This window comes from Camelus bactrianus, chromosome 2 (genome assembly GCF_048773025.1).
Source record: "Camelus bactrianus isolate YW-2024 breed Bactrian camel chromosome 2, ASM4877302v1, whole genome shotgun sequence".
Lineage (NCBI taxonomy): Eukaryota > Metazoa > Chordata > Mammalia > Artiodactyla > Camelidae > Camelus > Camelus bactrianus.
In genome coordinates this window covers 33906098-33933645 of record NC_133540.1, presented here as the reverse complement: position 1 = coordinate 33933645, position 27548 = coordinate 33906098, and the positions used below count along the sequence as shown (strand labels likewise).

At 38.6% G+C, this 27548-nt stretch overlaps 1 long non-coding RNA gene across 1 annotated transcript in view; it reads left to right on the top strand.

Moving 5' to 3' along the window:
- LOC123616711 (uncharacterized) overlaps positions 1–26600 on the top strand; it is a 46255-nt gene extending 19655 nt beyond the window's left edge. Inside the window, exons 3-4 of the long non-coding RNA XR_006724716.2 lie at positions 24944–25016; positions 25507–26600. This is a non-coding gene — a long non-coding RNA (uncharacterized LOC123616711). The remainder of the gene's footprint in view (positions 1–24943; positions 25017–25506) is intronic.
- The last annotated feature ends 948 nt before the right edge of the window (positions 26601–27548 follow it).

Sequence of the window (27548 nt, the reverse complement as noted above, 5' to 3'; positions counted from 1 at the left end):
TGGTAAAACATTTCTGTTAATTTCCCCTGAAGAATGTCACATTGGGTAGTGTTCTGTGGGTGGTCATGTAATGAGACACTGGTGTCTGTCTATGACACATACTGTATATGAAAGGAGGCATAGATAAAGGTAACTTGAATTCCATCCCTCTCTGTTTATATGATGCTTATCACCATGCTATCTAGACACCCGGACTAGAAGCTTTACAAGAAGTAAAATTTCCTCCTCTATTCAATTGAAATCAACAGACAATGAGTTGGGGCTGGCTCTGGAAGGGTTAACAGGCACACATGCTTCTGGGTAGTCAGAGACGAAAATGGATTGACCCAAGTGGCAACAATTTCCCCATTTCCAATAATGTAAGTAACTGCTTCAGTGGAATACCACTGGAAATGAATGTTCTATATTATAAACATATTCTAAGTGCATTTGCAGGCATCTAGCTATTTAAACTCTTTTTACCTAAACCAGTGACTTTTGTAAAAATACAGCTATTCACAGTCCTGGTTTATTTTGAGGAGTAATAGCATGGAAAATTTCAAAGGAAAATATTTAGCTATTTTTTTCTGTAGGAGAGAGCAAGTGTTATAGTGATTCTGTGTGTGGATGTGTTGTGTGTATGTATACATATACATATATATATTACTTTTAATTAAAAAGCTTTAAAAGTACATATTCCTTTTTTCATATATAAAGAAATGTAACTTTTAATAAGATTGGCCCCAAGGTATTTCCTATTCGCTGTCCCATGATGGAATTGACACAATACATCATGTTGTTGATTAAGACCAAACAGCACTAAGTTCAGCTGGACTTTTTACAAAGTCAAATTATAACAATAACGAGTCTCTTAGAACATCTGTATTTTCTTTTGGAGAGTCTTTCACTTCCTTCCTCTTTCTAGCCTCTAACTTCCTTTGTTTTCTTTGAGTCTTGAACTGTAACCGGGCCATTCTGGAACATAGATTTATTCATCTTGACCTCAGCTGTGATTAATCCACCCGAGACAAAGATCAACTTCTGGCAAACACTGGTTCCCTCTCCCTGGTATCAATAATGCAAATTCACCTACTTGTTTGCAGTATCTGCTGTAGGTGTGGTTGAAAAGAAAATCCAGGGAACAAAGATGCAAGAATTATCTGTGACTCATTTAACAGACAGGTGTTGGGGCCCATTTTTATGTACAGGCCACTAGGTAGGATTAATTAATTCGAATACTAATTCTACTGTATTGAAACTTGGAAAGGCAAATGAGGTTTAAGAAGATGATGAATGGCTTACAGTCCACAGTTGTAAATCCTATTCCTGCTCCTCCACCATATGGTATAGAAGCAAAATTATAATTCTCTTTGTGTGGGAGGAGGTACTAGGGTAGATTAATCAAATATGCTGGCAGCTAGGATGAATGAAACCTTAGTTAATACCAAAAAAAAAACCTCATTGGAACCATTAGCTCTGACCTCTTTATCAAAACTTTTACCCAGGCTGCTAACAATTAACAAAATTGATGAATCTGAGCTTCAGCCTTTTCCCTTTCTTCTACCGGTCATTTGTCAATCAGTAGCATTTATGGAGAATTCACTGTATACAGAATATTGTGCAGACTTGCAGCCTCCAAGCCCAGTGAAGGAAAAACTACTTAAAGGAGTATTACTAGGTTTCTTGAGACAAAGCTGTCAGTTTTGCAAATAAGTTACTTCATTGGTTAAGAAACGGGTTTCTTTTTACAATAGGCTTTCTTAGAGTCTCTAATCTTCTAACACATTGTTAGTCTAAAAGAGGAGGATTTACTCTTCACCTCTTCTCCTTGTTTTTTGTTATTCAAGCACCAATTAATATTTCCTGGAAATAGTGTTCTGCAAATCTCAATAAATGGGAGCTGTGGTCATTGCTTCCAGAAAAGGAGGTTAACACCTCTATTGTAGGGGTGATTACAGAACCAACATTTTTAGAGTAAAAAACATCAGAGATCACTTAACCCAGTGGTATCGAAGCCAAGTGACCATTAAGTCTCTTGGAAGCCATTAAAAAATACAAATTCTCAAAAATCTGGCCCTCCCCCAAACTTTCTTAGAATTTGGGTGGAGAGAATCAAAATGCTCAAGATTCTACGTTGATTCTGATCATGAGCCAGATGGGAAAAACACTGTCCAGGCCAAACCAATCAATGCCCAAGCAAGGGTGACATCCTTTCAAAGAATCCCTAAGCCTCACTGCCCAGGCATCACTATTCAATAGCAAATGACTGTTGCTCTGTCCTCTTCCCCGTGTCACAGAAGAGCTCTGGACCCACAGCCCAGCAATAGTAACACCAACAGTGATGCAAATGGTGCTACACCGTCAAGGACCTTCTCAGCATTTTGCACCAGAAAATACAGATAACAGGGTCACTGGGTCAAGGTAACTGATATTGAAGATACAGACAAAAATTCATGAGACATATGGGAACCATGATGGTTTTTGAAGTTAAGAAGAGGCAGAAGCTAGGAATAAACAGTTATGAGAGGAGAAAAAAAAAAACAGTAAACAAAATATATGGAGAGACTAAACATCCCAGCTTTCCTAAAACAGTGGTATACACACCATCTGATACCAAATCAGGTAACTCTGGTGATATACTTGTGGGAGGCACCTTACACCTGCGTTGCTTTCATTTATGGTCTGCAGAGACTCACATCTCTGAAGTTCATTCGAAGGAGAGGTATTGGGAGGGGGGCATCTCTCTGATAGTGCTTCTCAGCTTTGGCTACACGTTAGAATCACTTGGGGGCTTTTTAATACTGACATCCAAACCTCACAACAAAACAATTAATCTCTGGAGGTACTTTTCAAGCAAAAGTATGTTTTTAATTACCCAGGTGACTCTAAAATGCAGCCGAGGTTGGAACCTGCTGCTGGCAGGGAGAGGAGGGAAGGAGAGGGACGTTTGTGGATTCCCTCTGCTCCATCAAGACGAAGATGAAAATGAGCCATGGGCTCAGGATGTCCTTGGGTTCATTTTGCCTGTATTGTAAGGCCAAGGTACTGCTTTTTTGGACTTATGATAAAAATATAATACTGAAATCTCTTTGTTAAAGTAAAAAGTGAGCTGATTAAAAAAATATATATATATATATTAAATGATACATAGAGCAGGTGGTAATTTGACAGGGCAAAAATCGTGGTGGGGGAATGCAGATGAAAGAGGTTTGGCAAATTCTGAGCCAGTCAACCGTAAGAGGGGAAGGGAACAAGCAAGCTGAGGATATGTGAATCACAGAAATGGTGACCCAAGGGCATAAGATCCTACTGCTCAGACTTTCTAGCACACCTATTCTTCCTCCATTTAGCTTTTCGATTTTTATCCAAAAGAATCCAAATGGCTACTCTCTCCTGAATCCCTGAGAATAAAGTTCTCTATTTCTTGCAAGCAGAAGAAACTTCCTGAAATAATGTCCTTTATAATAGAACATAGTAGAATATATATGGGACGGTATAATTCATAAATGTATTTGTTGTTCTCCTTTAAGGATGCGTCTCTATGGTTATAGCTGTCATATACAAGCATGAAGTCATGTACAAGTGTGCTTTTTTTTTTCTTTTCCAAATGTGCATCTTTAAAGTTTAAGAAAGGTCTCTGACTACGCCCTCCATATCTGGCAATCAGCTGACCACACCAGCTCTAGCTTGACGTCCAGAATGACACACCCACACTGGAAACACCACTCTCCTGGATTAAAAAAGAAAAGAAGCTAGACAGAGAATCCTGTACAAGCACATGACATCCAAGCACACACATGCCACAGAAAACAGATATAAGCATAACCAAACTGCAGCCATCCAGCTGAGCAGAACGATAAATTGGTCAGAACTAGTTTCTTACCTGTCGGAAAGACTTCACAGAGCAGGTAAGAAAGAAAGCATCTTTGCAAAAAAGGGTAAAACAGGTTTGGTGGAAGACAGAGGAGGGGACTTCAGGTAAAGGCGCAGACTTAGAGCAATGTATGCTTGTGTACACAAGGATAGTCATTTGACTGAAGGAAAACGGGAAGGAAAGAGCAGCTGAATCAGGAGGTGTTTGTTGGTTGGCGTCCTGCCATCAAATCCATGACCCGGATTTTAAACATGGTTCAAGAATTAATTAGGAAAAATATTACCATGTTCAGACGTTATTACTTGAAAGCTAACATGTGAAAAACTAAGCTTAAGGTACAATCTGAGTACTTTCCACTCTTTGACATTTAATCCCCCCAGCACATTCGAGCAGCAGGGATGAACATGTGTGCAGATCTGCTGAGGAAGAAATGGAAGCCAAGAGATGTCAAGGGTTTTGCCCAAGATTGATAAGAATGAAGGCTAAGATTTAAACACAGAGCTTAATTCTTTGGCCATACTAGGAGTGTTATAAATATCTTCAATAGGCAAAATGGATGTGAAGCCAGCTTCAGAGGGAAAGAGAACACAAGTGGCCTCATTAATCCACTTCCCGGATGCTGAGAATTCTGTTTTGCAAGAGTTAATTTTTTTCTCATTTAAAGTGGATACAATAAAAATATGCTTGAGCAGAAGTTTGGAAAAGAGCCTGCAGGTTATGAAAACCACACTATAGGAATTTGGAGAATCTGAGGTGTTACAATGATTAGAAATCTGTGTTTTATCAAACACGTATTAAAACTGAAAATGTTTATTGTTTAGTTAAAAATAAGTGCTTTAAACTGATAAATTAACCAAAACACCGGCATGAAGTGCTATTTGAAGCGTCTTCCTAAAAAAAAACTTTCAAATTCCATGTTTTCTCTGAAAATAGGTAACAAAATACCTATATTGTACAGGAAAAGAGTAACATGCCAACCCGTTTTTCAAATCGATCTATCTTTTCCAAATCCTTCACATTTATACCTCAAGGAAACTTACATGTTTAGTAAAATTTTCTATTTTCCCAAAGGACTTGGAGGAAATCTTACTTACTGTATCTGACAGCAGAAGCAGCACAGATTTAGTGGGAAAACACTCAGGATGACAGGAAGTATTAGGATAGAAACTTCTGAAGGATGGGAGCGATAACCACATTTCTGGCTAAAGACATGGAGGATAAATAAGGAGAAAAGCTATTTAGCTGAAGCATCTGTGGTTTTTGTTTGACTTCTTCCTTTATTAGTCTTTTCTGACCTCATTTATGCCATCTACGTTTCTGATTAAGTTTGTAGCATGGCAAATAAAAAACAAAAATTAAAAAGCCATTTAAAGGTCTAACAGTGTTTTTTCAAATCATGGATGTTGCTGCGCATTTTCACGTTTGTATCAGTGGAAGCACACAAAGATCCAGAAGCATCCTTCTCTTTTTGAGTTAAGGGTACATTTTGCAGACATGTTTATTCAGGGTCATAAGAACATTAAAAAAAATAATAATAAAGGAAAGAAAAGAGAGAACATAAGTTCCCTGAGAGTCTAGGTCACATGAATTCGGATGATTCCAATTACCTTGCCAGGCTTGGATTTATCTGTCTATACTAAAAAGCCACGTGCTTTTGGAAACCTCCATAATAACATGTCACATGTAATCACAATTACATAATTATACAATATAAAAACGATTACTTAAGTAACATTACCGGTTAACCCTGGTAATTACCTGTACATGTATGTGGGCAAACAGGCAATTTTACTACGGAAGACGGCTCTGTTTGAAATCGTTTTTATGATGAAATTGTGGCAGTTCCAAAAAAAAAAAAAAAAAAAAACCCCACTCAAAACTAAAAAGGCACAGCTTTGATTGCTTGGCCTGTGAATAAACTTTCCAGAATGCTTTTCAGATTTGGCACAGAATACTGTTGCAAGCCAAAGAATCAAAGACGACTTGCTGAAGAAAATTTGTGTGGGGTTGGTAAATCATCTAGCCAGACTCTTTAGGTTGATTTGAAACTTTAAACAGGAGATATTCTAATTGAGGGTGAAGTTGAAGAGCTAGATATGTGTACAAGTGAAATCATGCTTGCCCCAACTAATAATAGGGTGACACTAGGCAAATAAGGTCCTCTGGAATCTCTGCCTCCCAGATGCTGGAAGTGGGACCAGAACAGAGCCCGGGAGGGCCAGAAACCCAGAGCTGTTCTCTGCGGAGGGAACGTTTCACTCAGACTTAAGCCTAGGCAGCTTCCTCCACAAATATTTAAATGCTCGTGGTTGCGCTGTAGGTTGTGTGATCCACTGGGTTAGTTTGGTTGAATGAGGTACCTGTTTTTCAAGAACAGAAAGAAATGTAAGCTCACCACGTTAGTGAAAAATAAGTCAAATGGCTTGATGGAAATAACCTTCACTTAGTCAAAGAGGACTCAAACTGTTGGCTGGGGAGACAGAGCTGGAGTAACTGAGGTGATTCCACGCATGATTTTCTGGATGCTCTGTCAATGGCTTTAACATCATGGACATTGTCTACTGTAATTTACAATGGAAGTCAAACCAAAGGATGATCCATGAATTAAAGCCAAAAATAAAATGTTAATGGTGATTTTACATTATGAAAAGACTCATTTGGTAGAAAGTTTTTAAAACATATTTTTCCTGCTTTACTTTGCTTTTTGTAAATAATCATCATCTTAAAATCTGGCTCAAAATTTAATTCCATGTGCTTTGCTCTTTGCTCCTACACTTGTTACAGAGATGGACTGCTCTACCTGTGTCTGTTCCTGGAGATCAATAACACCATATCAAAAAAAAAAGTATTTATTTCATAGAGATTGACTTTTTTTCCTTATGTATATCTTTGTCCCCTGACCTATCACTGTCCTACAAGTTTCTTAGAATTTCTCAGCTAAAAAAATGCCCAATAATCTATTTCTTTTAATGAGACTATTTCTTTGTAACGAATGCTGGAAAAGCAAAGATAAGCTAAGTATACTAAGAGGTGGATAAATCAAGTTAAACTTGGCTGCAGAGAAGTTTATAAAATTGACATTCAACCCCCAAGCCAGCCTTTGAATTACTAAAAAGACACAAATGCAAACATCACGTAGATTGAATTCCTAACACTGAGTGTCAGTTCTCTCCAGCTGTTTAGGTATGTGGCAAGGAAATGACCCGTGGACAAGAAAAATACACTCGTTGGTTCTGCAGTATGCACTAAATAATCTGAAGCAGGGGCAGCCACACAAGTTCTAACACTTGTGAGCTCACATAGGGAATCCACGGAAAGGGGGTTAAGAAGGCTCAGGGGGATAGACTGGTCTTCAGGGAAGAAGAAAAAAAAATAAAAGAATGAGGTTTGAAATTCTCCAGATAGCAGCTCATGAACTCCATATTTCTTTTTCATCAAGGAACAAAAACCAAATAAAGTCATCTTTGTCTTACTAATAAAAGCCTTGCAACACACAACCAACTGAAAACAAGGGTGCACCCTAAAAAAGACAAAAACCAACAGAAAGTTTACCTGAGACATTAGGCTTTCAGAGATACTCAGTTTTCCCTTTGCTATTGGAATAGTAATTCCTTTACATTTATTCAAAAGAAAACTGAATGGTTAAGAGGTATGCAGTTGTAGGTAATTTAGTCATTTTCTGGGTGGACAATAAAACTTCCGTGGATGATCTAGTGTTTACTTTTTTCCGATCCTTCAGCTATGATGGCAACATTTTGGGCCAGGTCTGATTTTGTAAAATTGATGTTCAGTAAATGATGGCAGAATTTACGCTCAACTTAAAAGGAAAATCTGTGTTTAGTAGAAGTCCAGAGAAAAATCAAATTAGATTCACAAAATGTATTACACATTCATAATTATCACTTGGCTGTTACAGTGCTTTATAGCTTTCAAAGGATGTCACATTGATTATCTTTTTTGGTGTTCAAAAACCTCTGTTACATCAGAGAAGGTGATTATCATCTCTACCTTACAAATGAATTAGCAAGTTCAAAGAATCTACCTGGCTGTTCTCTGTTCTCTCAGATTCCTCTTGGGGTCCAGTGGCCTGTGGTTGAGTGTTTGGGGTGTGAACAGAAGGCATGCACCCTCTGTGGCACCGGGTCAGACCTCTGACCTACTTTTGTCATTTGGAGGCCACTCTGTGATACAGTCCTGTCACCTGGCCTGTATTGTTTGCAGTCTTTGGCCCAAAGCTCATCATGGAGCAGCGTGAGGACCATGGAAGAAATCTGAGCAGATTGGGTAGTGCTGCTTAGAACCCAGCCAGAGAAATGTAGACACTGTTGAGGCCAGGGGCGTCTGTCTGCAACTCACAATGTGAAACAGAGAAAGATTGTGAGCAGGTCAGAATGGAAAGCACAATCTGCACGCTACACAAGACATACACCTTGTCCAGCCTAACTTGCGTTCTGCTAAGCTGAATGTTCTGTTGGATGTAAGATTTAATTTTTTCAAAATAATTTTTATGACTACCTTTAATGATTTAGATAGAGGACAGTTTAATTCTCTTGAAATGCAACCTCCCCAAGGAAATGTTTGGTGAGTCCATTATGTTATAATTGGTTAAGCCATGAACTATGTTTTGCCTGATAAATTCAAAGCAAGGTTTACTTAATAACCATGAAACTGTCTCATCTCAGAAAGGTTAAGAGAATGTTTCTGGAGTCAAATTGTCTTGTATTAGAATCTCGGACATGCTACTTGCTAAGTGAGTGGTTTTTGGTAAATTACTCATCTCCCTTTCTTTTGTTTCCTTTTCTGAAAAAATGGGGATGATTAAAAAAGAATGCTTACTTTGTAGTATTTTTCTTTAAATGGAAGTACTGGGCTCAGTCCCAGGACCTCGTGCATGCTAAACACAGACTCGACACTGAGCTATACCCTCCCCACCAATAGCATTTTTGTGAGGTCAAACGGAGTAATCCACGTAGAGAATTTAATGAGTGCACTATAATATGAGCCCTTTTGGGGGAGGATTTTTGGAGACACAAGCAAAAATCTATACGGGACAGAACTTAACCACATCCTAATCACTATTCCCACAAGAGCCGCAGGCAAACCCAGTTTACTTTCTATCTCTACGAGTGATTTGCCTCTCCTGGACATTTCATGTAAATGTAACCATACAATAAGGAACCCTGTGCGCCTGGCTCTTTTCACTTTGAGTAATGATTCCAGGGTCATGCACATTGTGGCATGTATTTCATTCTTTTTATGGCTGAATAATATTCCATCATATGACTATACCACATTTTGTTTAATTAATCATCAGTTGGCGGACATTTGGACTGTTTTTGCTCTTTGGCCATTATGAATAATGCAGCTATGAAAATTCACATACAGCTTTTGCGTAAATATATATTCTCATTTCTCTTGTGCATATACCTATGTGTAGAATTGCTGAGTCATATAACTCCATTTTTAACTATTTTAGGAAATGCCAAACTATTTTCCAAAGTGGTTGCACCATTTTATATTTCTACCTGCAGTGTTTAAGTGTTCCAATTTCTCCACATCCTCACCAACACTTGTTATTGTCCTTTTAAAAAAATTACTACTATTCTAGAGTGTGTGAAATAGTATCTCACTGTGGTTTTGATTTGCATTTCCCTAATGACTAATAATGCTGAGCATCTTTTCACATACTTATTGGCCATTTGTACATCTTCTTTGGAGAAATGTCTATTCGACTCCTTTGCCAATCTGAAAAATTTGAAATACCCCTTTTTATTATTGAGTTGTAAGGGTTCTTTATGTATTCTATGTACTAGATCCTTATCAGATATATTATTTGGAAATATCTCCTCCCATTGTATGGGTTGTCTTTCAGTTTTCTTGATAGTATCCTTTGAAGCACAAACATTTTCAATTTTGAAAAAGCCTAATTTATCTATTTTTTAAGTTTTCATAGCTAAGAAACCATTGCCTAATCCATGGTCACAAAGATTTTCACATATATTCTCTTCTAGAAGTTCTACAGTTTTAACTATTGCATTTAGATATTTGATCCATTTTGAGTTAATTTTTATATATTTTGTGAGTCTGGGGTCCAACTTTATTCTTTTGCATATGGATATTCAGTTGTCTTATCACCATTTGTTAAAAAGACTATTCTTTCTCCATTAAACTGTCTTACCGGGTCTAAAATTAATTGACCATAAATGTATGGGTTTATTTCCAAATCTAATCCATTTTGAGTTAAGTCTTAAGTTCATCTTTCTGCATGTGACTATCCAAATATCCTAGTGCCATTTATTGAAAAGAGGATTATTCCTTCCCTATTGAAATTGCTTTGGCACCTTTTTTGTAAATCAACTGATTATAAGTGTAAGGGTCTATTTCTGGACTCTTAATTCTGTTCCCTTGTCTATCCTTATGAGTTGGTTATTTTTTCATTTTCTCCATAGGCATGCATGAAAAGGGAACATATTCTGCTCACATAGTAATTCCATGTCACTTTTTCTTCTAAAGAAAGTGAAGTAATTTAAGGCAGAAGTTAATCTAAAAAAAATGTGAAGTGAGGCACGGGTTAAACGAAATGATGGTCCACTGGAAGAAGACCCTGGAAATCATAAGAATGGAATTTAAATTTTAACCAAATTTTAATGAAAATTCACAGCTGATAGCTTCCCATTTTTGCTAATGAAAAGGTTGATAAGAAACACTTAAAAAAAAAAAATCGAGAGTTCCAGGGCAGGTGTTGGGTAGGAGCTATATCAATACTGATGGTAGATGTGTCACAGGCTACATCCCTGCAATTGATTTTCCTGCCACAAAATACATCTTTATTATTCCCCTGGCATGGACTAAATTAAAGAACAGGGGACAGGAAAGAATTGTTGACAGATTCTACATGCAGTCAATGGGAGCCAGTGTCCTGGGAAGGAGGACTCACGGAACATTACCATTCTTGACACAATGCACATGTTGTCCTCAGGAAGGAATGCAGAGAAAACACTCGACAGTCAGAATAGGATCTGCATGTGCTGGCTTGGTTGATGGACAGTAGAGTCTCCTATACCTGCCTCAGGCATTTAGCTGGTCAGCCTGAAGGAATTCTGCCCATGGGAAGTAGGAAGCCTAAAAACATCAAGCTAAAGGAAATGCAGAGGGAGCAAGGACCACATACTCCTCTCAGATCAGATCTGTTCTGATACAGGAGACGTTGGGAGAAACCACTGCAGAAAAGATAGGAACTAGACTACATTTGTTTCAGTTTTACCTAAATCTCTAGTCATTTTATTTAATAGCAAGATACAGAGAATGAACATACTAGAAAAGGGCACAGAGTTGAAACTCCAGCAGAAACATGTTAGTTCAGTAACAAAAAAAAAAAAAAAAAAAAAAAAAAAAGAGTGAACAAGAGATTTAATCTATATGCCAAAGGATAAGATATGACACTCCCCTAAGTGACAGGTCTTAAGAGTCATGTGACTATTTAGTAAACTTCACCTAGCTACTTTAAAAAAAAGTAAAACAAACAAACAAGCAAGCAAACCCAAACTACTAGAGTCAGAAGAGTGGAGTGTTTTAGAGAACAGATGCAATCTGAGCATGATTTCCAGATCTGCCACTTACTGCTAGCTCTGTGAACCCGGGCAAGGAATTTAACTTCCTTCAACCTCTGTAGATTCTTCTATGAAATGAGTGAATATTCTAAGTGCCTCACAGAGTTGTAGTAAAGATTGAATGTGTCACTATTTGGGAAGTACTTCTTAATACCTTATTAAGTCCTTATCAAATACTTACTAAGTAGGTGCTTGCTATTAAAATACCTCTTCTTTTTTTAATTTTTTTAATTGACATATACTTGATTTACAATTTGTGTTAGTTTCTGGTGTACAGCATAGTGATTCAGTTATACATATATATATATTCTTCTTCATTATAGGTTATTACAAGCTATTGAATTTAGTTCCCTGTGCTCTACAGTAGGACCTTGTTGTTTATCTAGTTTATATATAGTAGTTTGTACCTGTTAATCCCAAACTCCTATTTTCCTTTATTATACATTCTTTTCAATTCCAAATGGAAAAATAAGGGGGAGGGAGTCATTTAAAGCTTAAAATATCAATTCATCCCACTTTTGTTCAAGGTAGTATCAATATTATTTGATGATAGGTAGTAAGAAATCAAATTGATGTTTAATAGGGTATTCAAAGTGCTAATTACATGGTGTTGATTCATAGTGAAATCAGCACTTCTGAAAAGAAGAGTTAAAAAGTAGATAAAGTTCTTCAGAATGAAAAATAAATCTATAATTATGAGGGTAATAAATCCATATTTTAAATTTTTTGCATGTAAATGACTATGTTTTATAAAATAGTTTTTACTTAGAAAAGTGGAACAGAGAAAGTCAAGTTTACATGGTTTTCATGGTAGATGTGCTACTGAAAAGCTAAGTTCAAGCAGGATGTTTGAACATTTAATAGATTATAAATGATCCTTTGTGTGAAGTGACAAATCCTTTCTGTAATGTGAATTACCTTACTAATTTAATTTGTGTGTATGTATATGTACATATACATTTATATCTACACACACATAATTGTTTAAAATTTAAAGTAAAATCAAGAAATAGGTGCATCAGTGGAGGTGAATGTATAGTTTCTAAATGCACTGGCATCTCTACATGATCAGGAGAAGCAATATCGCCTTTCTTCGTGGTCATTAAAGCCTTTGGACATGCCACGTGAGAAGTTGATGCTCTCCCAGGCTCTGGCCAAAGTTAAGGTCAAGCTCTGGCATGGAACTACTTAACGTGGCCTGTGGAGTTTGGGACTAAGGAAATTATATCCCCCTTTATGTACAAGAGAGACAAGCTGCCAATAGCTCCCTTATGAGGTGATCCCATTTCACTCAAGCAAATGCCGTAACCTCAAACGAGATCTTCACAATGCTCCATCTCAGTCTTAACTCTACATGTAGTTCTGTCTTCCTGTTTTGCACTTAGTTCTTTTCCTCTTATTTCTTGTTCTATCTGAATCTGCAGAATTTTGTGTTTAATAACATTCTCTAAGGTCATTTTAGCCTCCCTACCTTCCTTCTCCATTCCTCGCTATCCCCCTATTTCTTTCCAGAAAATCAATTTCTATTCACCACCTTCTTCAACCTGGCTGCTAGCATTTCCCCAGCCATCCTGTTAGAGTTTTATGGTTTGTTTGCACCTACGGGATGTAACGCTACACTGTTCACTGTGGTTGCCAAGCAATGGCATGTCATTAACCCCCAAGGGAATTCCTAAGTTCCCAAACACACTCCCTCAAAAAGGTCATCTTCGAGACATCTGTCTTCCTTGCTGACCTGCTGCCGATAGGCAACAGCTGTTGGGCCATAATCAGCTCGTGTCATATCCATTGTCTACTGCAATTATTATACACCGAGAAATTCATGCTTCCTCCAGGGGGATCTAATTGTTCTGAGAAGCCAGCCCTACCAGGTGGCTCTGTTTGTGAACAGAGTAATTCTCCCTGAGGAATGCTGGTTACTGTTCCCAGGAATTTTCTCATCTAGAGAGACTATGTACCACCAATAAGGAAACCCTCTATGCCATCCTGGGGTCACCCTTGCCTACAGTACCCATACCGTTCCCAGCTGTCCATCCAGCAGCTCTTCAATGCCAAATGCAAGGGAATATCTCAAAACTCTCGTTTGATGTGCACTGCCCATCTCAAGCTGCATTCTTATCAATTACTTTCTTAGGCAAATAGATGTATTAGTTTATTGATTTCCCCTAATACCTTGCCTCAAGTTTACTTTTGCTTACAATGTTTGCCTGTGTAGCATCCCCTCCCTCAGTTCTTGCCCACTGCCTTTAGTCTAATCATCCTCCAAAATCAAGCTCAAGTCTCACCATCTTCTGTGGAATCTGCCCTGCTTTGAGATTTATCCCTCTCAATTTCCTTTAGTACTTTCTTTTTCTACCACTGATTTGACCATTATCACATGTCTTCTACAGAATTCCAATATTTTATAGTTGGAAGGGACCTGAGATGATGTACCTGTTTCCTCTTTTATACAAGTGATGAACTGAGACCTAGGGAATCCAAGGGACTTTTGCAGGAACCCAACTCCCTCCCTCTGAACCCAAGGGGACCTGAGGCTCTGCTCTTCCACAGCCGGGCTCTTGACACTGAAGAAGAAGGCGCTGGCCTGCCGCTTTGAAGCACAGAGGAGAGGGAGCCTACATCTGGGTCCCGGACAGAGGAAGGCTCAGGAAGATGGAGAGCTTCATTTCCAAGGACATAGGCGAAGACCAACCGTCAGCCACCATGTAAAGGGTTAGCCACAGGGACCAATCACACTTGAGTGACTAGTTCTAGGAGTCAAGGCAGGAAATATCTACTATGGCCATGGCATCCAGGGGCATTAGAAACCTTTTAAAAATAATTAGAAAATGAGACCTTAGGGAAGAAGCTACTGGAAATGTGTACCAGTTCATATACAAAACTGACATGGTGGTAGTGTGTATATTCATATATGCAGCTATGTATGTATATGTGTGTGTATATATACTGCCATGTACATATATATTACGTATCAATCATATATATAAGATACATCTATCACATATGTATTATATATATGTATGTCTTTTCTGGTACTTGCTTGTGACTTTCTTGAGGGCTGTGACTGTCTTTGACATATCTGGAGCCACTGTCTTTGACATATCTGGAGCCCTGGCTGTGCCTCCTTCACAGGAGGAAGACAACAAAAGTTGGTTGTCTTTGATGGTGAGTTTCACCTGGTCCTTAGGAAGCTTTCTCAGTTGAGATGCAGGTCTTAAAGTTACAAGGTAAGGGCCTTAATGAGCTGCAAACCCCTCTGAGGCTGCCTTCTCCCCCTTTCTAGCTGTGGCTACGTTCCCACCCTACAGTTGCTATTTGAATGCCATGCTCAAGTGCCAAGTTTGCAGGCAAAACCCTCTGACGACAAGGTGACCTCCCACTGCTCCCTGAGGTTCCAGAGGGCAGTCAGCCCAAGGGGCATCTGAACATCAAGGTCTCTCTCTGGCCTTTGGAAACTCCAGCTGGTGTGTGTTGGGGGGCTCTGTTGGCAAGAGAACTGACATGATCTGCTTAGCAGACTTTCTGGGCTGGACCCGTGTTGGATTTAACCTAACTAGTACAGACAAGTCTGAGATTTTTAAGGGCCACTTGCAATTACAATGCTGGAGTCATTCAGAGAGAATGATGCTGCAGCCTTCAGACCAGCCTGCCTCAAGTCACCCACATCACCTCGTTCACCCCCACTCGTCTTTTTTCCCTACCTCCTTGGTCCTTCTGAGCACACAGCCCTGGCCCTGCCTACGCAGAGCTGGCCTCAGTGGCGTTCTCAGTTCAGACTCATTTAGTCTCCTGCCAGACCTGGCCTCCTCCCAGGCTAAAAATCTAGTGACAGAAATTCTTTGAATTAAGTGGGAAACGCAAGCCATTTGCTGCTCACAAAAGAACGGCAGGCAGGACCAGACCTATCCTGAGACAGGTGAGCTTCACTAGGAAGGGAAAAGTGAAATGTTAGCACTCACACCTCTTTTAGAAAATATGCAGATGAAGGCATTCCTGTTGTGAAATACCGAGGGGGCGGCAACAGATCATGAGGGAAATTTGATAGGCATGAGAAAGCACTTACGGGGCCCCTCTGACCCCTGACGTTCTGGTCTCCCTCCCCAGCAAGTGGTGTGACTCCGGTCAACTGTCACTTATCCACGGTGACTGGGGCAGCGGGAGCATGGCTAATGGAAGTCCTTTGTGAATACTCAAGCCTTGGTTTCATCCTTAATTTCATCCTCCTTCCCCACCAAACCTTCTGCCAGAGCCGCTAAGTGGCCGGGCTGGAATCTCAATGCCCAGCCCACCCTCAGGAAAAGTGCTAACTGAACTGGGGTAGAGGTCTCAGCAGGTTCAAGGACCAGAGTAAATTAATGAAAAGCAACACCCAACAATTCCTCAAAGTAAACAGATCCCCAGCTTCCCGGGAAAAGCTCTGATAACTGAAAGTAGGTGGGGCTATGCCTGCCAGAAGCAGATCGGCTCATGTCAGGATTTAAGTCCCTGTCCTAGCTAGCACCGAAGCATCATGGATGGGGCTCAGGGGAGGGGGGTGGTGGGCCACAATATGCTTGTGGGCAGAAGTGTCCTTTCCCCGCTCCTAACTTACTGTCAGATTCCTTCTTTGGATATAACTGGGGTCGATGATAGAAAAGGAGTCAAAGTGTTCATTTATATAAATTAAAAAGTCAGGAAGAAAAGCTGGGCATGATAAACAATGTCTAAGCTGAGACCCACGGGGAAACGGCATCCTGTGACGACGTGCCCTTGGCTTCCATGTTTGCCAGGGCTGGTGTCAAGCAGATGCCTCCAGAGCCTCCTGTCAGCTGTTGGCCCTGGTGCGTGAAACTGCTCGAAAACAAATCAACGAATTCTTTGTGTTTGTGTTTGATTCCCCTAGTGTGAGGTCCTCAGATATTACCAGACCCACACACTCTCTTCCAGCTCCCTTAATTGTAAGTGCTTTTCACAGGCAAAAATATGCTTAGGGTGAACGGCTAAAAAGAGTCTTGCTTTTTCTCACAGCTGCTTCTTCCTAAGTTTGTAGAAGAGCTGACTTTGTGGGGGAGCCGCATGATGTCATATTAGTCATGGCATCATTTTTCAACTGGTGAAAAAAAAAACCTCCCTCCACCTGCAAAAATTAAATTGGTATCATTCTCCTTACATTTTTATATCATGTCTTAGGAAAAAGAATCCACCACCCAAACTCTTGACTGGATACCACTTTATCCAGTGGTTGAAAAATAATGTTATGACTAAAGGTCTGTCATTCTTCCTTCCGTTTGACACTAAGATTTAAGGAGAAAGCAGATTGAAGGGAAAACATCAAAGAAATGCACTTTCTCGTGTACCTTTCCCAAAGCAATGACACTTTTATGTGAAAGGCTGCAAATGATATTTAAAATTCCTTTCAATCTTGATCACAGTTTTAAAGTTCCAAAAAGAATGCCCCAGATATGAACTATCTCTCAAATGTGTATGTCACCCATCTTTTCCATATTATATAAGCATATGAGGACAGGAATGACATCTTTTCTTATTTTATACTCTGTCATGTCAGTGACAAACTGATGATCATTTTAATAGCATTGACAGCAATCCTGCATTTCATTTTGTTGATGTTAAATATTTTTTATGGTCACAATGAACGTATCTAAAGCAGTAATACTTCTCATGTCTCCTTAAGTCGAGTTCCATTTATTAGAATAAAGCAGGAGAGAAGGAGATTAAAAGACAGACTTTCCTGGGATCTACATTCTTTTTCAGTTGTCTGTTAGGCAGGGGGCAGGCTACATCTGAGGGCAAGTAATGGCATAATTAGATGCAGGTTGACTATCTCACTTTGGAAAATTGACTAGATGTGGCCAAATGAATTTTGGCAAACTTAAGATAAACAGTGAAACAGAATCTCAAAGTACTGATAAGTAGACACTTTTCATTGTTCATATGCAGACAAGGGTGGGTAAAAGAACTCTGAAATTTCAAACCACCAGTATCCTTACGCATGGAGACTAAATTAGAAAAAAAAACAGGCTTCTGACAGCCTGTGGTCACTCTGGTTAAAAGCTCACAACCAAACCACCAGGATTTTACCAAGTTCACAACAAATTTTCAAGGTTGATTTCTTTTGAAAATACACAAAAACCATTTATTTAGACATTTTATATCATTGATTCAGTCAAGAACAAGTTAAAATTTGTAATTCCATAGCAAACCGAATCCAGATTTAAACCCGCTTGTAGGTCTTTTCACAGAATAATTTTGGGAAAATAAATCAGTGTTTCTCTGTGTTTTTTGGTATGTTAGTTGTTTATTTCTTTACTCCAGTTTGCTCCTAAAGGAGTCTATCTATCCTTGAATAAATTCCTTTTCCAGTGTACTTGCTGCCATTTTTTTCCTGTGGAAATGCTGTGAGAAGTTTCCTAATTTTCTTTTGCGCACTTAGTTGTGAGAATCAATTCAATTCAAGACACATTGAAGAGTTAGAAAGGATACTTTCATTATAGAGGAAAATGACAGATTTAAACCCAGTTCTGCCCTCAAACGCAGCCAATTGGATTTCATATTTGGGGGCAGGGTTAACAAAAATCTGGTGGAATGGCTTTGTGAGATCACAGGAGGAAGCAATAGTTTTATTAAAATTATTCATGCTTTTTCTAGTTTGAGGGAAGTGTTATAAAAAAATCTGGATCTGTTCAATGAAAATACAGAGCAATTCTCTCAGAGTATGATTGATCAATGTTTGAAAATGTACAGAGAAGTAAAGCTTGGGTAAAGCCACTGGGCCCTCACCTTCCTTCGTGTAAGGCAGCCGATCCTTGAGCAGAATCTTTGTGCAAAGTGGATGCTTCTGTGGCTCACAGCAGATAAGCCTTCCCCATCACAGCTCGCATGTGACCTTTGTAACTTCCCGTATGCCTCGTCTTTTCTAAATTCATTGTCCCTATCAAAACTCACCAGCTCTGAGTCTTCCCTTCTCGAGGTCTTAGAGAATCAAGGTTTTACTTGCATACTGTAGCACTAATGGCTTCTTGAAGTCTGCAGTTGTTGTCAGAAGGGTCTAGAACTTAGACAAAACTGTGTGCCTTTGGTATTTCCCTTTCTCCAGGCTTTTGAGGGTGGACAGTCCTCTTCCATCACAAACACCCTTTGGAAAAAATTTAAGAATATTAATAGATTTGATTTTGTTACAACAAACTCTTGCAGATGTGAGAGCTGTTTATTGTGTAACTAAAATGAATTTCCCCACCTATAGCCTGATCCACTTGCAGAAGCTTTCCTCATTTAACTTTTGGAAGGAAATCTATTTCTTTTATTTAGGGAAAGATCACAAGTGATTCCCCCTCCCACCCACCACTTCTCTAAGAACTAACAATTAGGAGTATGTTAAGAATGACATTAAAATATGGGCCATGGCAAGTAAACTACTCAAGGTTAATATGTATTTTTCTACTGATAAGATTAAAATATCAGTCATAGTTTGGACTAGGTGACCTTTTAAGATGCTTTACAATTCTGAGTATCTGTGATTCTATTCTATTTTTCACAAGCATAAATCCTTATTTAATCATTTCAGCTATCATAGATAATAAAATCACACTAGACAAAGTCTTAGAACAACTCATTCAAAGTTTAACACAATCTTCTCATTTTGCAGAAAAAGTAATTGAATATTTCAAGTCCCATAACTAGTAATTCAGCCCAGATATATTTCTGCTGTTTCCCACATTCCAGCCTGCCTCTAGAAATGTTTACAGAAGCATTTGAGAAGTTAAACATTTGACGTCTATTTTTTTTAATGCTTACCATTAAATTCTTAGCATGCATACTTGGCATAAATTTATTGCATCTGCATTCCACTCCTTTTTTCTGAGATCCATCTTCCTTGTTCTGAAGTATTTCTCAGTGTTTGTTTGTTGTTGTTTCAGTGAGGGTCTATTTATGAGTGATAAATATTCATAGTGCTTATCTAAAAATGTCTTATTTCATCCTTATTATGGAGTCATAATTTCTTTGGGCTTAAATGCTTAATTGAAAATTATTTTCTCTCAGAACTTAGAAGATATGATTACATTGTCTTCTTTCATATGAAGTCTGTTATCAGTCCAAAGGACATCTCCTTTGTAGGTAATCTACGTTTTCTTCTTGATTTCTTTTCTGACTCTGGATCATGCGTATCCATCCTCTTTTTAATATTGCTTTCCTGAAATTCTCTATATTCTTGACCCTCCTGAAATTATTCTTAAACATACATTGGATTTTATAATTCTATTCTTTACATTTATTAGCCTCTCTTTCATATTTTCCATCTTTTTGTTTCTCTGTGCTATTTATCCTGTGCTACTTCCCAAGATCTATCTTCTAGTTCACCAATTCTCTCTTTGGCTATGTTTAATTTACTTTTTTAATTCATCTGATAAATGTTTAATTTTATGACTGTTTCCTTTTTTTAAGGTTTTTTTTTAATGCTTAGTTTTTATTTATTTTAAATCTCCATGATGATTTTTCATACAAACTTATTCTTTTATCATGGGTTCTATTTTTTTTTTTACCTTGATAATCATTAAAATTATTATTTCATAATTCTTTTTCAGAGTATTCTATTACATCTAGTTCTTGGGAAACTGACTTTCTTGTCTATTAAATATGTGAATTATCCCTCAGTAATTAATGTCTTCCTACTGTTTATATATTTTTATAATGAGCTTGCTCTCTCTTGCCTTCTCTCTCTGTTTTTCTCTCTCATAAATCTGTGAGAGTCTCACACTTGGGGTGGTGTGAGTGCCGCTAGAAATTAGTTTGAAGTTTTTTTTTTAACCTGGGGCCTGGTGGGTTCATATTTTATATTAATTTCTTATATATTGAATTTTATATTAGTTCTTTCAAAATATATCCATATGAATTTCTTATCTAAGATTGCACACAATTAAAGTAGTATCATCCCAAATTCCCAAGCTTTGCTGACTGCTGCCCTTTGGTTATTGTAGGTACCATTTTTTTTAACCCAAATCCCAGATGAATGACTTTATCCCTGAATTCCTGGAAGGTGGAGAAGCTTTCTATTTCCATTTTCATAGTCTGAACAACTTTTGGGTTTGTGCAGTGAGATTAGTTCCAGCTCCCTATCTCTCTTGGACTCAAGACTCTATCTGCTGTTTCCCGAAGGTTGTTTAAAAGACCCCAGTATCCAATGTCTAGGGCCCATAACTGTGGCTGGAACCTTCATTTGGATTTATTATTCTTTTCTGGAACCTAGAGATTTCTTTTTTTTTAATCAAGTTTATTTTACTTTTATGTTTTATTAAAGTTTATTTCACTTTTATTTTTTAAGTATTTGACCAACAAAACGGTCATCTATATTAGTGTTGTCAAACATCCTAACGTATTTTAAAAAGATTTTCTGCAGGTCTATTCCATACCTTTTATCATTCTATTTTTAATTATGAGTCTGAGATAAAGTGCTGGTGTTCAATTTCCCAGAATCTAAGGAAATGAAGTGACATATTAACAACTGGCTCAATCATCTCTTCATTTCTTTTAACATTAATTCTTAGCATCAATAACATAATATGTTAGAAAATAGCACATCTCATGTTTAACTGTAGTCCATTTCTCCATGGAGGATCAAAAACTGTCAAGTCTTTGAGGCAAACCTTGAAACACAAATAGATGTTCTCACTAGGCAGAAAGAAGTATTCTTGGCATAGGGAGGGGTTTGAGTAAAGACACGAGTGTGAACCAGCATGGCAAGATCCAAGAACTGCTAGTTGTTCTGTAGACAAAAGTATAAGGTAAGTTTGAGGACAGAGAGACGTGGAAGCACTGAGAACTGAAGCCAGAGAGGTGAGAGAAATCAAATTGTGGTGGTTCTCTAGACCAGGTGAAGATATTTGAACTTTGTTCCTATGTGAAATGATAAACAGTTTTAAACTTTCAGTTTGTGCTTTAGAAAGACTTGTCTTAAAGATCAGTGGGGAGTAATCAGAAAATAGATAAACAACAAGTTTCTACTCTATAGCACAGGGAATTATATTCAATATCTTGTAGTAACTTATGGTGAAAAAGAATATGAAAACGAATATATGTATGTTCATATATGCCTGAGGCATTATGCTGTATGCCAGAAGTTGATTTAACATTGTAAACTGACTATACTTCAATAAAAAAATATTTAAAAAAAGAAAAGGAGTAAAGCTGAAAGCAGAAAATTAATTAGGAATTCATTGCAGATTAGGAGAAACCAAAATATACATGAATAATAGGGGATGAAGAGGAAATAGACAAATACAACAGTTATTAACAAGCAAGAATTGGTCAGACTTAGTCATATTTGAATGGTGCCACCCACCATGACTTGAAACCAAGAAACTTCATAATGACTGCATTTAGATTTGCTGATTTTGAGGCACCTATTGGACATGGGCAATTGGAGATCCTACGAAATTTATCTGGCTTAGATATACAGATTTTGATAGAATCAGAAAGTTATTTCCTTATTGGGCTGAAATCTCCCTTGCAGCTTTTGCTGAAGAAGAGAAAGAAAAGTCAGCTCTTAATGATTTCTTATAAGGCATTTATTCTTCATTCATGCAATCAGTCAATATTTCCTCCTGTACTCCTCTCCTCCACAAAGCTTATGTGCAAAATGGTGGAGGGATAGTAAGGCAGTGGACAGATAAATACACAAAATGATTGCAGGTTAAGATAAACACCCTAGAGTAAGTAACAGAGAGCTATTTATAAAGAAAAATAGTCTAAGGGTTATTTAGATAGAATGATTATGAAAGACCTGTCTTTGGAAGTTCCCTTAAAATGATACTTGAAAAATGAGAAAAGGATGTGCAAGATGCCAAGAAGTTCCAGGCAGAGAACAGCAAGAATGAATACCTGGAGGAAGGGAAAAAAAAATTGATGTAGCCTGGGAAATATTAGAAGTTCAGGCAGCCTGGAAAACACAGGCTTACAACAATAGTGAAGCGATAGGTGGAAAAAAGATCATGCAAGAAAAGATTTACAGATGCCTCATAGTTCTAGGGTTTATAGCAGAAAAAAAATTCACAGTCATAAAAATAAAGTGTGGAAAACTGGAACTTCCTTATTTTCCCTATTCCTGATTTGATATTCATTCTCAAGGGTTCATTTCTGCTGATGATATAGGATTTTGTCTTGAAAATTCGGACCAAACTTTGTCCATTTGGATTTTTCTTAGCTTCTTTTGAGTCAAAGTCAGTCACTTTAGGCTCTCCCTTCACCATTCTCCTTCTCTTTTCTCCGGTAATGATCTAAATTATTGAATAGGTAGAAGTAAGAATGAGAGACAGAGAGTGAGGGTTTTAGTTACATACCCTGATTTGTCTGCTATGATCTTGGCTTATTTCTTTGTCCTGGGGTTCCATCTTGTTTAACAATTATTCCATAGTTTTAAATTTTAATAAAGTATTATTAATAAAAAATAATTTAAAATTTTTTTTATTAAAATAATCTGGAATGGGTTTGGTAGACCTGCCCTTTGTACCTGTAGCCTCCACATTGGTCTCCAGTTGTTTGTAAGACTTGAACACTGTTCTTACTTTACATGTGGTAAAGCTGAAGATGACCAGTGATGACCTGCCTCTATTTTTTAACCTTTTCTAGACTCAAGGGAATTAACTTTTTCCTCTCCAGCTCAGCACATGAGGCACGTACCAATATACAATGAAATGCTTTGGATCATGAGCAACTGGGAAAGGCACATTGATTTATATCCTAAGTGGTAGGGCAAGTATTTGACACTCTGCCCCTGCTGGTCACTTGGTGTAACAGCCAGTTGGGCAACAGTCACGGCCTGTGATATATGGAAAACCACTCACTGGGAATAGAATGGAAAAGTAGACATTAGATATCATGAAACATGTGCAGAAAGTAGAGGTTGAGTGTTACTGATGTAGAATACACAGAGACAGTGCTCTGAGTGTTCTTGTTGAGGGTGGTTTTGCTATTTATTGTATGTTGTAAATCTGAAGGTCATTTTGCAATGTATTCTTTGACATGTCGGTCAAGAGACAGATAGAACATGAGTCTTAGATGGCAGTGCCGATCTTTACATTTCTCCAGGGATGTGATAAAGCTTTTTATTTACTGTCCTGGTTAGGGTGGGGGGAGTTCCAGTTTCCATTTGGCCCTTCCTGTGTGAGAGAGCTAATGTGGGAACTCTGCCAGTGGTTAAGTATGTTTATTCCAATTACAAATCCAGAAACTGGGGAAATAACAACAAAGTGGCTTTGAGGACCTACTGAGCTCAGGGTGATTCACACCTGGGCTAAAACTCTGTTTCGTTACTTGACCACCATAAAGGCCTATTGTCACTAATGGATTGGAGTAGTGTTTGGGGTTTTAAGAAATTAGCATTATTTCAGAGTTGGTGTATAGTGATCAAGAATATATATATATATATATATATAATAGTCATTTTAATAAATAGCCATAGTTTCCTTGGAAGATGATTATAGCATACATTTGTGGCAGTGTTGAAGGTTCCTTCCTCAAGAGTGAGGATCTTTCCCATCAAAGAGGAAGCTCTAGGTCTGTGAACTGGCGTACATCTAGAAACTGAGTTGGGGCCATAATTCTCCATTGTGGTGATTCAAGTCACATTTTGGTTACTAGATCTGGAGTCTTCCCTGTTATATAGATAAAGAAATATTTTAGAAAGCTACCCATCCATATCATTCCTTGGGGAATGGTGATGAATCAGCCCCTGCCAAAGATTCCTGTAGGTCAAAACATTTGATTGCACTACACCTCTGCTGCCCTTCATTGTGAATACAGCCAGCTTGCCCTTGGTTTTTAAGAGCTCTTGACCTCTGCTACCCTGGGACTGAAATCAGGGCACCCATCTCAATGGTGGCACCCCCCCACCATCATGTCCCCCTCCATCATATCCCTCGCCATCACACCCAGCCAGCGGAGAACTGACACCAGAGATACTTTCAAAGGTACAGATGCTCCTGTCACTAATTTATTTCTCAAAATCTTAGGGGAAGGGGCATCCTGTGGGCCTTCTCCTAGGATGGAATTGAGGAGTGGGAGTATAGATTACACGAAGAAATCCACTCCAAAACTTTCATCTCCTGAAACCTCTGAATTCTTTTGTTTATGTTATGCCAGGGAAGTTCTGGCATAGGCCAGTGTTGAGTCGAATATTTAGTCAACCAGCCAAATAAAATGGCTAGCATCATTTCCATATGCTTTAGTGTAACAGTCAGGCTTCAGTAAGAGAAACAGAACCAGTACGCATGATATAGACTATGAGATTTATGATAGAACCTTGACCTTATGCACTTGTGGGAGCTAATTAAACAGTTTATATGTGAATGTTGGCTTCTGCATCTGGTGCTGGGCCTGAGGTCAATAGGGCAGGAAGTGGAAAGGAAAGGTTAACACTGAAGCAGGGCAGTGAAGAAAAAAACCGGAATCTGTGAGAATGAGCTGGAACTCATGTTGGTTTCTGTTGCAGGCATCAAGATGTTCCCATCCTAACACTCAGAACCTGTGACTATGCGACCCTACGTGACAGAGGAGAATTAAGGGTGTGCATTGAATTAATGTTGCTAATCAGCTGATGTTAAGATAGGGAGGTGTAATGGGAGAAAGACAGGAGGGATAAGGCATGGGAGGAACTTGACCCACTATGTTTAGCTTTGAAGATGGAGGAAGGGGGCCAAGAGCCTAGAGATAAGGGCAGCTTTTAGAAGAAGGGAATGGCTGCCAACTGGCAGCTGCAGAAAATGGGGACCTTGTACTACAACAGCTAGGAAATGAACAACATCCTGCCGACGTCCTGAATGACTAAGGAAATGGATTCTCTTTAGAGCCTTCAGAAGGGAATGTAATGGGGAAGAGCAGGTCTGACTCCACGTTGGATCTGCTTCTTTTACTTGAACCTTTGTCTTCCGTTGCTTTTGCTACAAGTTAATCACTAAGGGATGTTGCCTATAATATTAAATTATACATAATGGCCCATCTCTGGGAACCCTGCCTCCCAGGTAATGAACGTTAAGCTAAAACCCCTTTGTTTAGCTCACAGGAGACATCCTGACCAGGCCCACCTGTGAACGGCTGCAGAGGAAGGAATGAACACATCCCCTCCTGAGGCTGACGGGAACCAGGAAATGTTTGACTTTACTCTCTCCCCTTTGAATGTAAAAGAAGCATGAATTCTAACTCAGGCAAGATGGTTCTTTGGGATGCTAGAACCACCATCTTCTCCGTCTGCTGGCTTTCCAAATAAAGTCACTATTCTTTGCCCCAACAACTGCCTCTCACTTTATTGGCCGGTCATGCGGCGAGCACGACAAGCTCGGACTCGGTAACAGGAATGCGATCCAGCCAACACTCTCAGATGTCTGACCTACAGAACTGTAAGATCATTCGCTTGGTTGTTTTAAGTCACTAAGCTTGTGGCAATTTGATAATGCAGCAGTATAAAAGTAACACAATCTCTCACCACTTCCAAGCTTTCAACTTCGATTGTGTGGCCTGCAGAAAAAGCCGGCACCCTTTGTTTTGGTACTTGGCCTGGAACTCAGAGAAGCTGAAGGAGAAGATGAAGGTAGAGGAGCTGCAGCCAGGCTGCTACCCCAATGCCAGCAAGGGGACCCTGCAGATCATGGATCTGTGCGAGCTCCTCAGCATGGAGCCAACATTCTTGTTCCTCCACATCCACTTTACAAACCACAGATGACAGATGTCGTGTGGCCCACACTAACCCAGCTCTGCTCACAGAAAAGAATTCTGATAAATGTTGCTCCCGCTGAGTTAAGTTAATGTGGTATCAATCTTCCACAAAGAACTAGCACGTTCAATCTGGAATCATCGGTAAGTGAACCCATATCAATAAATTTGGCCTGATTTAGTGTTATATTCTGTCTTGCTTGGTCTAACACCATGAAAATTTATTCCCACATCTACAGCCATCCCTTGGTATTTGTTGGGGATTTGTTCCAGGACCTCCTCAGATACTAAAATCCATGCGTGTTCAAGTCCTTTATATAAAATGGCATAGTAGAATATGAAAAGGAATATATGTATGTATATGTGTGACTGAAACGTTACTCTATACACCAGAAATTGACACAACATTGTAAACTGACTATACTTCAATAAAAAAATTTTAAAAATTAAATGGTATAGTGTTTGCACATAACTTACAAACATCCTCCTATTTACCATATAAATCATCTCTAGATTGCTTATAACACCTAAACAATGTAAACGTTATGTAAATAGTTGCTAGCACATGGCAAATTCAAATTTTGGAACTTTCTGGAATTTTTTTTCCAAATAGTTTTGATTTGGGGTTGGTTTAAAACATGAATGCAGATTCTGTGGATATGGAGGGCCAATCGTATCCCCCAGGTTTATGTCGGTATAAATCTTCCAGTTCTCTTGGAATATAATATAATAATATAATATTTCCTCCTGGGTTAAAACTTGTAATTTCTACCCAGAAGCACAATGAGATCTAACTGTAACATGAGTATAGAGGCCACGGGGATATTTGGAGGGGCCTTAAAAAAATCTGAACATTGCATGATAAATTCCCCAGTTAGAGTCATTACAGGCTGTTCAAACACAGAGAAGGATATTGCCCTTAGACATGGAGGACACGCTATTTTCACTGACGAGAAAGGATCGTCATTACTCAGGGGTCCCCATTTCTCAGCTTCAACTGAGTCCAGTCAGATGCTCTCATTCCCAGTTTCAGGGTCCCACTTCTGCCCAATCAATGCCTTGACTTTCACATGACATATTTGGAAAAGCTGTGAATTCAAATGACGTTGTAATTCTGCAACCCAAACAATTAAACACTGGGTTTAATTTTCCAGCTATATTGGCCGCATTGCTCTAAAAAAAGTAAGAGATATTTGTTATAAAAATAGAGCTTTTAAGACTTTCAGACAAACTGTTTTCTTTCTTTCTTTCTTTCTTTCTTTCTTTCTTTCTTTCTTTCTTTCTTTCTTTCTTTCTTTCTTTCTTTCTTTCTTTTCTTTCTTTCTTTCTTTTTTTGATTTGAGCTGAGGGCTTAAAGACCTGGGCTTGTTGTTTTCGTTTGACGAACG